Source organism: Diabrotica virgifera, chromosome 1 (genome assembly GCF_917563875.1).
Source record: "Diabrotica virgifera virgifera chromosome 1, PGI_DIABVI_V3a".
NCBI lineage: Eukaryota > Metazoa > Arthropoda > Insecta > Coleoptera > Chrysomelidae > Diabrotica > Diabrotica virgifera.
This window is the reverse complement of record NC_065443.1, coordinates 257,193,527-257,203,419: the sequence shown is the minus strand read 5'-3', so window position 1 is coordinate 257,203,419 and position 9,893 is coordinate 257,193,527. Positions and strand designations below refer to the sequence as shown.

General features: G+C 34.2%; 1 long non-coding RNA gene across 2 annotated transcripts; it reads left to right on the top strand.

Annotated features, from left to right (window-relative positions):
• Window positions 1-8,027: 8,027 nt before the first annotated feature.
• LOC126883545 (uncharacterized) lies at window positions 8,028-9,501 on the top strand. Of its 2 annotated transcripts, none has more exons than XR_007697702.1 (4): window positions 8,028-8,091; window positions 8,263-8,433; window positions 8,605-8,691; window positions 9,352-9,501. It is a non-coding gene; the product is annotated as an uncharacterized LOC126883545 (long non-coding RNA). The 2 variants fall into 2 exon arrangements; XR_007697699.1 differs by lacking the exon at window positions 9,352-9,501 and adding an exon at window positions 9,034-9,160.
• The last annotated feature ends 392 nt before the right edge of the window (window positions 9,502-9,893 follow it).

The following is a 9,893-nucleotide window of genomic DNA, read 5'->3' as shown; positions in this document are numbered from 1 at the left end:
GATAATACAGAAAAAGGTAAGAGGCTGAAGGAGTGTAGGAAGAAGGAGAGTGTCGTGGTTGAAGAATTTAAGGGACTGGTTTAAATGCAGTTCTATAGAACTTTTTAGAGCAGCGGTAGATAGAGTAAAGATAGTGATGATGCTATCCAACCTCCGATTAGGAGACGGCACTTAAAGAAGAAGGAGCCAACTTCAGTAGCCCTACCGAAATTTCGGTAGCCCTGGCAAAACTGCCCAAAACCATCTTTCTATTCTTTTCTCTACGAAAATTTAAAAATGGGAATTTGTGCGTGGAATCGTGGAAATACCAAATTAGAGATATTGTCCAAGCAAAAGACGCTAATACATTTTCTAAAGAAAGGCTATTCTCGTATCCATTGCCTGCCATTATCTTTGTTATTTCTATTTATATTGTTAACATACGAGACTTACAACATGGAATGGATATTTGCATTTTTGTTTACATTACTGTAGTTCTCTGCTTCTCTGAAAGGATAACAAAAGGCTACCTTCCTTCTTTGTCTTTAAACATGACTATTCAAAAATTCAAACCGTTATTTACATTCCGAATCCGAAAATTGTATAGAGAATTCTCCAAATTGAACTGTCGGCCAACAAAACAATCGTCCTGTGTGCGCACGGCGTAGTTAGCCAATATTGATTAAACAGTCGGCCGACAGTTGGGCAACTTTTTAGTTTGAATGCAATCGGGAAGCCCATCAAACTTTTTTGTCGGCCAAGACTGAATCGGTGTAATGTGCGCATCTGTATACCTCTCTGTACTGATTAAGAAGCCGACTAAACTATCGGCCGATAAAAGTCTGCAGTCTGCGCGGGTCCTTACAGTCATGAAAACATAGGACTACAATACGATTCTGATGTATACTCATATTTGTATATTGTCCTCCCCACAGGCTGTCTCAAATTTAACATAAGAAAAACATTTCTTTTCTTCCACCCGGTATAAGTACAAAAAAGAAGTTTGAGTAAAACTTTGCACAACTGTGTAAATACAAAAGAAAAATCTAAAATAATAAAAAAAAATTGGGGGAACCCGTTAATCTGTTCACCAAAAAAGTCAACAGTACTACTCACTTCAACAGTCAAATATGAACTTTAGTACTAATCGTTCGAGAATAGTTGGCCGATAGTTGTTGCTAGTCTGCGCCCCTTCACCAACCCGACTGTTTAGTTGACTCGGTGTGCGCACTAACAGCCCAACCCGACTAAACTATCGGCCGACTAAAAAGTCTGCAGTTTGCGCGGGCTCTAAAAGGTAAGTTCATATTCCAGTTACGATGTAGGGTACTGACCTGTAGTACTGATGTTAGACAACAAAAAAAAAAGAGTAAAAGTATTTATATCAGTGTTTGTTATTTAAGGGACAAGTTAAATAAAGTAATTGCATGAGTAAATAAACAATGTATTTAATTTATAAGACAATAAAGTTGTTGTTTCTACAATGTTAGTATAATAATGCTATACTACTAATATAAAAACATACATGAACTTAAATTTGTTAACTGTGCTAGTCTTCAGTAACATGTTGTTTCAAATGACCTGCTTAGGTGAACTGATTAAAACAATTTTTACACTGATTTTTCCCAGTGTGTACTATCAAATGTCTCTGTAAACTACTTTTTCGAGAATATCGTTTTATAATAAATTTTCACTTTAAGATTTTTCCCTAGTGTGAACTTGTGAGCTCTCAGTAATACACTGTTTTACACAAGTTTCACACTACTTGTGGTTTTTCGCCAATATGCATTCTCAAATGTTTCTTCAAATAGTCACGATCCGAATCTAGGTCGATCTGTACCCATCTGCTTTCCCGATGAAACATTTTTTTATTAAATTTCATACATAGACAAATATTTCTAGCATGAGTTGTGTACAGTAAGGGAAAAAACCCTTACTGTATAATATAATATGTATCCAAAATATGTATATGTTACAGTTCAAGTTGATTATCCAGTTGGAGTTGACTCCAACTAGTTGGAGTCGACTCTAACGGCTCGTTTCAGTAAAAGTTGATTATAAATATAAAATGAAGATTTATATTCAACATTTACTAGTAAAAGTAGACTCCAACTAGGAAAAGTATACTCTTCCCAATGCCATTTAGTAAAAGTTGATTCTGATTCACACAAACAGCCGATTCTAGAAATTAAATGTTACTGAATATGTTCAAATTAGTCTAGGCTGTATCGTCGCCGCCGTTAGGTAAATTATTCCAGTTCGCTTTTTTTGCACAAACTTACTAAAAAAGAGGTCCTCTTCGACTAAATAACGAATTCACAGGGTGTCAGATGGTACTGTGGAATTGTTTAAACAATTTTTTTAAACAAACTCACAAAAAAAATTTATTTAGGACAATTTTCTTTACATCATTTGGGTCATTCGGAGCAAAAGAGGTCTTTTGTGATTTTTCTGTAAAATTTTGTTGTTCTCGAGTTATACGCGATTTAAAATTTGCAAAATACGAAAATGACCATTTTCAAGGCTTAATAACTCAGTTAAAAATTATTATTATGAAAGTCCGAAAGTCACCAAATAAAATTTTAACGACCCCCCTACAAGATACTGAAGAAATTTTTGTTATTATTTTATTACTAAGCGGTTATTTTTAATTATTAACAATGAGCGCTAGGAGCGTATTGACGCAGCTATCAATGTGAGTGCGAGTGAGATGCACCATTGCACCATTTTGACATTTAAAAATTCAAACTTCTGTCAAACCACAAAACTGTCAAAACTTTTTTTGTAATTTATAGCTCACATGTCATCACCATGACAAGTCGAAAGTTCTTCTTCTTGTGGTGCTTTCTTCTTTAGTGGAGGTTAGCGACTACACTGGCAAATCTGTCTCTGTCCAATGCGGCTCTAAACAAAGATGTTGAACCAAGGCCGGTCCAGTTTCTGATATTTCTAAACCATGAAATCTGGCGCCTACCGGGACCCCGTTTTCCTTCACTCTTACCCTGGATGATTAGTTGCGTGAGACGGTGCTTTTCGTTTCTCATTATGTGTCCCAGTTAGCTAACTTTTCTGACTTTAATGATTTTTAGCAGTTCCCTATCTGTACCTATTCTCCTCAGAACATATTCGTTGGTGGTGTGGGTTGTCCAAGGTATTTTCAAGTCTCTTCTATAAAGCCAGAGTTCAAAGGCGTCCAACTTGTTCATCAGTGTTGTGTTGTGTCCAGGCCTCCGTTCCATACAAAAGTATTGACCACACATAGCAATGCAGAAAATGACATCTAAGGCTGATATTAATGCTACTGTTACAAAATAAGCTTTTCATTTTGATAAACCCCTGTCGGGCTACCTCTATTCTCGCTCTTGACTTCTTGTTTTTAATCAAGTTGATTGTTGAACCAGCAACCAAGATATTTGTACTGGCTTACGTATTCAAGCTGTTGGTGTTTCACATATTTATTGGAAGAGGTAAATTTTTGTTCCTTGATATTCTTATAACTTTGGTTTTCGCAGTATTGATCTTCATCCCCATTTTTTCACAACTCTCAGTAACCCTATCCAACAGTATCTGCAGACTATGGTCCGAATCAGTCATTAATACTGTGTCATCTGCATAGCGGATGTTATTTACTCTCTGACCGTTTATCCTGATTCCTTCTAAAGGGTGCGATAAAGACTTCGCAAATATTACCTCAGAGTAGACGTTAAAAGTATGGATGATAGCACACAACCCTGTCTAACACCTCGTTGTATTTCAATTGGCCTTGACGTATTACCATTGGTCTTTATCATTGCTGTCTGATTCCAATAAATAGCCTCTATAATTTTAGAATCTCTTTTGTCGACTCCGATGTCATTCAATCTTTCTATCAAGGTCTTGTGCTTCACCCTATCGAACGCTTTCTCAAAATCTATGAAACAGATAAAAAGGTCTGCTTGCTGATCTTTGTGCCAGAGTTTGAAGACAGAATATTGCTTCTCGTGTCCCCATACCTTTCCTGAAGCCAAATTGTTCTTGACCGGTGACCTCATCACATTTTTTATAATATATTCTGTTCTGTATGATACGCAAGAAAAGCTTCAGAATGTTATTTAATAGAGTTATAAGGCGGAAGTCCTGGCATAATTTGGCGTTCTTCTTTTTAGGCAGTGGTATGAAGACTGATTCAAGTCATATTTTAGGGATAGTCCCTGTATTGTAAACATTATTAACTAGTCCAAGAAGAAGGTCTAAGTTTTCCTCGTTGATTAACTTCAATAGCTCAGCTGGTATTTCATCTTTTCCTACAGATTTGTTGTTTTTTAGTTGACATAGAGCATATTCCAGTTCGGACTTTAATATTGGAAGACCCTCGTCGTTTTCGATATTTAATGTAGGAGGTTCTCTGATGTCATAGAAGAGTTCCTTTATATAGTCTTCCCACATGTTTATTTGTTCTTCAGGGCTTGAAATCAGTTTGCCTTCTGCGTTGATTAGATTATTTGGTCCTTGTGAGTATGTCGTGCCTGTGAATTCCTTGAGTTTCTTATACAGATGGAAGTCATCATGTTTTTTTATATAAGTTTTCGATTTCTTCACATTGTTCTGTTATCCATTTTTTTTTGCAATTCTTATTTTTTGTTTAATGGTTCTCTTTAATGCTTTGTACATTGCTTTGTGCTGTTTGCATTTTCTTCTTTCATCCATTAAATCCAATATTTCCTCTGTCATCCATCTTTGCTTCCGTGGTCGCTGTTTTGTGAGCATTTCAGTTGCCGTTGTAAGGGCGTGTATGATTTCCTCCCGAAGGCGAAAGTTAAGGATGTTTAATTATATGAAAGTGTGCTAAAAACAGTGCGAAAAAGTAAAACCCATTTAAAATACATTATTACTTCAGATACACTTTAAACTCTTCATGTACTGCTATCTATATTTACAATTTTCACACAATAAAACCTTTACATTTTTACATAATATGAGATAGAGTAGATAAAAATTATTTTTGTGAATTTGGTAAACAAAAATTGGTTAAACAATTTTTCGACCGCGGTACCGCGTGACACCCTGTGTATTTGTTATAAGGATTGTTATACGGATGTATTTATTTGAGTAAGTTTGTGCAAAAAATCGAATCAGAATAATTTACCTAACGGGGGCGACGTTACAGACTATGACTATACTAATAAGTAGTCAAAACAAAGAAACACATACTCATCAAAAATGCACTTGAGATTCTCGTATTATAATCAACATTTACTGAATCGATCCAGGAAGAGTCAACTCCAACTAGTAAAAGTTGATTTAAATTTTTAAAATCAACTTTTACTGCTCGTTTCAGTTGGAGTTGACTCCAACTAGTTGGAGTCAACTCTAACTTGATGGAGAATCAACTTGAACTGTAACATATATAATTTAAGCATAATTAGGTCGATACAGAAGATGTTGTTTCTATAATCACACACAAAGCGAAGGTTGACTGATGGAGTTTGTTTAGGTAACCTCGCTAGGAAGTAACAATACTCACTACCGTTTACTTTCAAAGTACAAAATAAAGATTGATATAAAAGCCCGAAGAGGGGTAAAATAGAGGATTAATGTTTCATAATTAGTATTCACATTATAGTTAGCATTTGTGCGAGATGTGTGTCTGAACGACTACCCCGCGAAATAACATCTTCCTAACATTACGATTATGGATGATGTAAACCTTTAAATAAAAAGTACAGTTTAGAGTCAGTGTTTCCCTAGTTCCGATAGTTGGTTCCATTTCCGTCCTTTAATTAAGGACCCAACGCGACAGTTGCCTATCAAAATCGTGTAATAGCTATCATTAAAGGGGCGGGGCGTAGGGGTTGAAATCAATATTTTTTTGAAAGTATGGTAGAATTATTTTATTTTTAAATTAAATAGGCATATTCATTATAATTAATAGATTATTCAAGAAAAATTTCAAGGAAAAATATTGAAAAATGAGCCAACGGTGGCAAATTTTTGAAGACACTTCAAAATATAATGAATTTTGCGGTGGACATCAGAACTCATCATTGGATCATTGTAAACAAAACATTCAAACAGATTTTATTAGCTTATGAGTTTTTCGAAGTAACGCTGTCGAGTTTTTTAATTTTATCGAATTTTGACTTTTTGATACCACTCAGAAGTCAAAACAACGAATTTTTTTGCAATAAAGGGTGAAAATCAACATATTTATTATTGTTAAACAAAAGTTAAGCATAAAACAAAAAATATCTCGATAGCCTTAACTCAAGGAATGTCTAAAGAAAATATGTACAAAATTCAAGATGGGTCGGTCAAGTAGTTTTTGAGTTACAATGTCTACAGCCTTTGAAAAAAAAAGTTCTGAGGAAAAAGGGTTTAAAGTATTGTCAACTTTTATTTCCAATAATTTCTTTGTTGCCTGTCAAATCGTAAAATGATGAACACCGGAATATCTTTTTGAATCGCGGAGTAATTTACAAAAGAAAATGAGAACAGCTGTTGACCGTTGTTCATTACGTTCAAGCGTGCTCACGCGAACCTGCTGCAAAGCGAGTCGAAGATAGGGATATTCAACACTGTCTCCCTACCTTCGACTCGCGTTACAGCAACTTCGCGCCAGCGCCCTTGAGCGTAGTGAGAAACGGTCAACAACTCTTCTCATTTTCTTGTGTAAATTACCCCGCGATTCAAAAACATACTCCGGTGTGCACCACTTTACGATTTGTCAGACAAAAAAGAAATTGAAAATAAAAGTTGACAATACTTTAAACGCGTTTTTCTCAAAACTGCTTTTTTCAAAGCCTGTAGACATTGTAATTCAAAAACTACTTGACAAATTATTTTTTGTTTTATGCTTATTTTTTGTTTAACAATAATAAATATGTTCATTTTCACACTTTTTTGCAAAAAATTCTTTGTTTTGACTTCTGAGCGATAGCAAACAGTTAAAATTCTATAAAACTAAAAAACTCAACAGCGTTAGATCGAGAAACTCATCAGCTAAAAATATCTTTTTGAATATTTTTGTTAACCATAATCCAACGATGAGTTCTGATGTCCACCGCAAAACTCATTGTTTCTTGAGGTGTCTTTAAAAATTTGCCACCGTTGGCTTATTTTTCAATAGTTGTCCTTGAATAATCTACGAATTGTAGGTACTGAATATGCCTATTTAATTTAAAAATAGAATATTTCTACAGTACTCTAAAAAAAGTGCTTGAAATATTGATTTCAACCCCGTAAGCCCGCCCTTAAGGAAAGCTATGACACGATTTTTATAGACAACCAATGCTAGAAATATTTGTCTATGTATGGAATTTAATAAAAAAAATGTTTCATCCGGCAAGCAGATGGGTACAGATCGACCTATATTCGGATCTTGTACTAAATTACCTGTTTCACTCAATTGCTTAAAACAAATTTCACACGTGTAAGTCTTTTCCCATTGTGAACTCTCAAATGTTTTTTATGACCTGCTTCACTAAACTGTTTACTAAACTGTTCGAGTAAATTGCTTAAAACAAATTTTTCAATTGTGAGGTTTTTCTGCTGCACTCTCAAATGTTTTTTTAAACTACTTGCTTCACGGAATTGCTTAAAACAAATTTCACACTTGTCAGGTTTTTCTACAGTATGCACTCTCAAATGTACTTTCAAAAAATGATCTTTTCGAGTAAACTGCTTAAAACAAATTTCTCAATTGTGAGGTTTTTCTTGCAGTATGCACTCTCAAATGTTTTTTTAAACTACTTGCTTCACGGAATTGCTTAAAACAAATTTCACACTTGTGAGGTTTTTCTACAGTATGCACTCTCAAATGTACTTTCAAAAAATGATCTTTTCGAGTAAACTGCTTAAAACAAATTTCTCAATTGTGAGGTTTTTCTGCAGTATACACTCTCAAATGTTTTTTTAGACTACCTGCTTCACGGAATTGTTTAAAACAAATTTCACACTTGTGAGGTTTTTCTACAGTATGCACTCTCAAATGTACTTTCAAAAAATGATCTTTTCGAGTAAACTGCTTAAAACAAATTTCTCAATTGTGAGGTTTTTCTGCAGTATGTACTCTCAAATGTTTTTTTAAACTACCTGCTTCACGGAATTGCTTAAAACAAATTTCACACTTGTGAGGTTTTTCTACAGTATGCACTCTCAAATGTACTTTCAAAAAATGATCTTTTCGAGTAAATTGCTTAAAACAAGTTTCTCAATTGTAAGGTATTTCTGCAGTATGCACTCTCAAATGTTTTTTTAAACTACGTGCTTCACGGAATTGCTTAAAACAAATTTCACACTTGAGAGGTTTTTCTACAGTATGCACTCTCAAATGTACTTTCAAAAAATGATCTTTTCGAGTAAACTGCTTAAAACAAATTTCTCAATTGTGAGGTTTTTCTGCAGTATGCACTCTCAAATGTTTTTTTAGACTACCTGCTTCACGGAATTGTTTAAAACAAATTTCACACTTGTGAGGTTTTTCTACAGTATGCACTCTCAAATGTACTTTCAAAAAATGATCTTTTGGAGTAAATTGCTTAAAACAAGTTTCTCAATTGTAAGGTATTTCTGCAGTATGCACTCTCAAATGTTTTTTTAAACTACTTGCTTCACGGAATTGCTTAAAACAAATTTCACACTTGTGAGGTTTTTCTACAGTATGCACTCTCAAATGTACTTTCAAAAAATGATCTTTTCGAGTAAACTGCTTAAAACAAATTTCTCAATTGTGAGGTTTTTCTGCAGTATGCACTCTCAAATGTTTTTTTAGACTACCTGCTTCACGGAATTGTTTAAAACAAATTTCACACTTGTGAGGTTTTTCTACAGTATGCACTCTCAAATGTACTTTCAAAAAATGATCTTTTCGAGTAAACTGCTTAAAACAAATTTCTCAATTGTGAGGTTTTTCTGCAGTATGTACTCTCAAATGTTTTTTTAGACTACCTGCTTCACGGAATTGTTTAAAACAAATTTCACACTTGTGAGGTTTTTCTACAGTATGCACTCTCAAATGTACTTTCAAAAAATGATCTTTTCGAGTAAATTGCTTAAAACAAGTTTCTCAATTGTAAGGTATTTCTGCAGTATGCACTCTCAAATGTTTTTTTAAACTACGTGCTTCACGGAATTGCTTAAAACAAATTTCACACTTGTGAGGTTTTTCTACAGTATGCACTCTCAAATGTACTTTCAAAAAATGATCTTTTCGAGTAAGCTGCTTAAAACAAATTTCTTAATTGTGAGGTTTTTCTGCAGTATGCACTCTCAAATGTTTTTTTAAACTACTTGCTTCACAGTTGTGAGGTTTTTCTACAGTATGCACTCTCAAATGTACTTTCAAAAAATGATCTTTTCGAGTAAACTGCTTAAAACAAATTTCTCAATTGGGAGGTTTTTCTGCAGTATGCACTCTCAAATGTCTTTTTAAATTCCCTGCTTCACTGAATTGCTTAAAACAAATTTCACACTTGTGAGGTTTTTCTCCAGTATGCACTCTTAAATGTACTTTCAAATTACTTGCTGTAACAAAATGCTTAAAACAAATTTCACACTTGTGAGGATTTTCCCCAGTGTGCACTCTCAAATATACTTTCATTTGATCTGCTCTAGTAAACTGCTTAAAACAAATTTCACATTTATAAGGTTTCTCCCCAGTGTGCACTCTCAAATGTGACTTTAAATTACTTGCTGCAACAAACTGCCTAAAGCAATATTCACACTTGTGCGGTGTTACTCCAGTATGCACCCACAAATGTGTTTTTAAACTACCTGCTGTAGTAAATGTTTTAAAGCAAATTTCACACTTGTGAGATTTTTCCCCAGTGTGCACTCTCAAATGTACTTTCAAATGACTTACTGTAAAAAACTGCTTAAAACAAATTTCACACTTATGAGGTTTTTTTCCAGTATGGCCTCTCAAATGTATTTTCAAA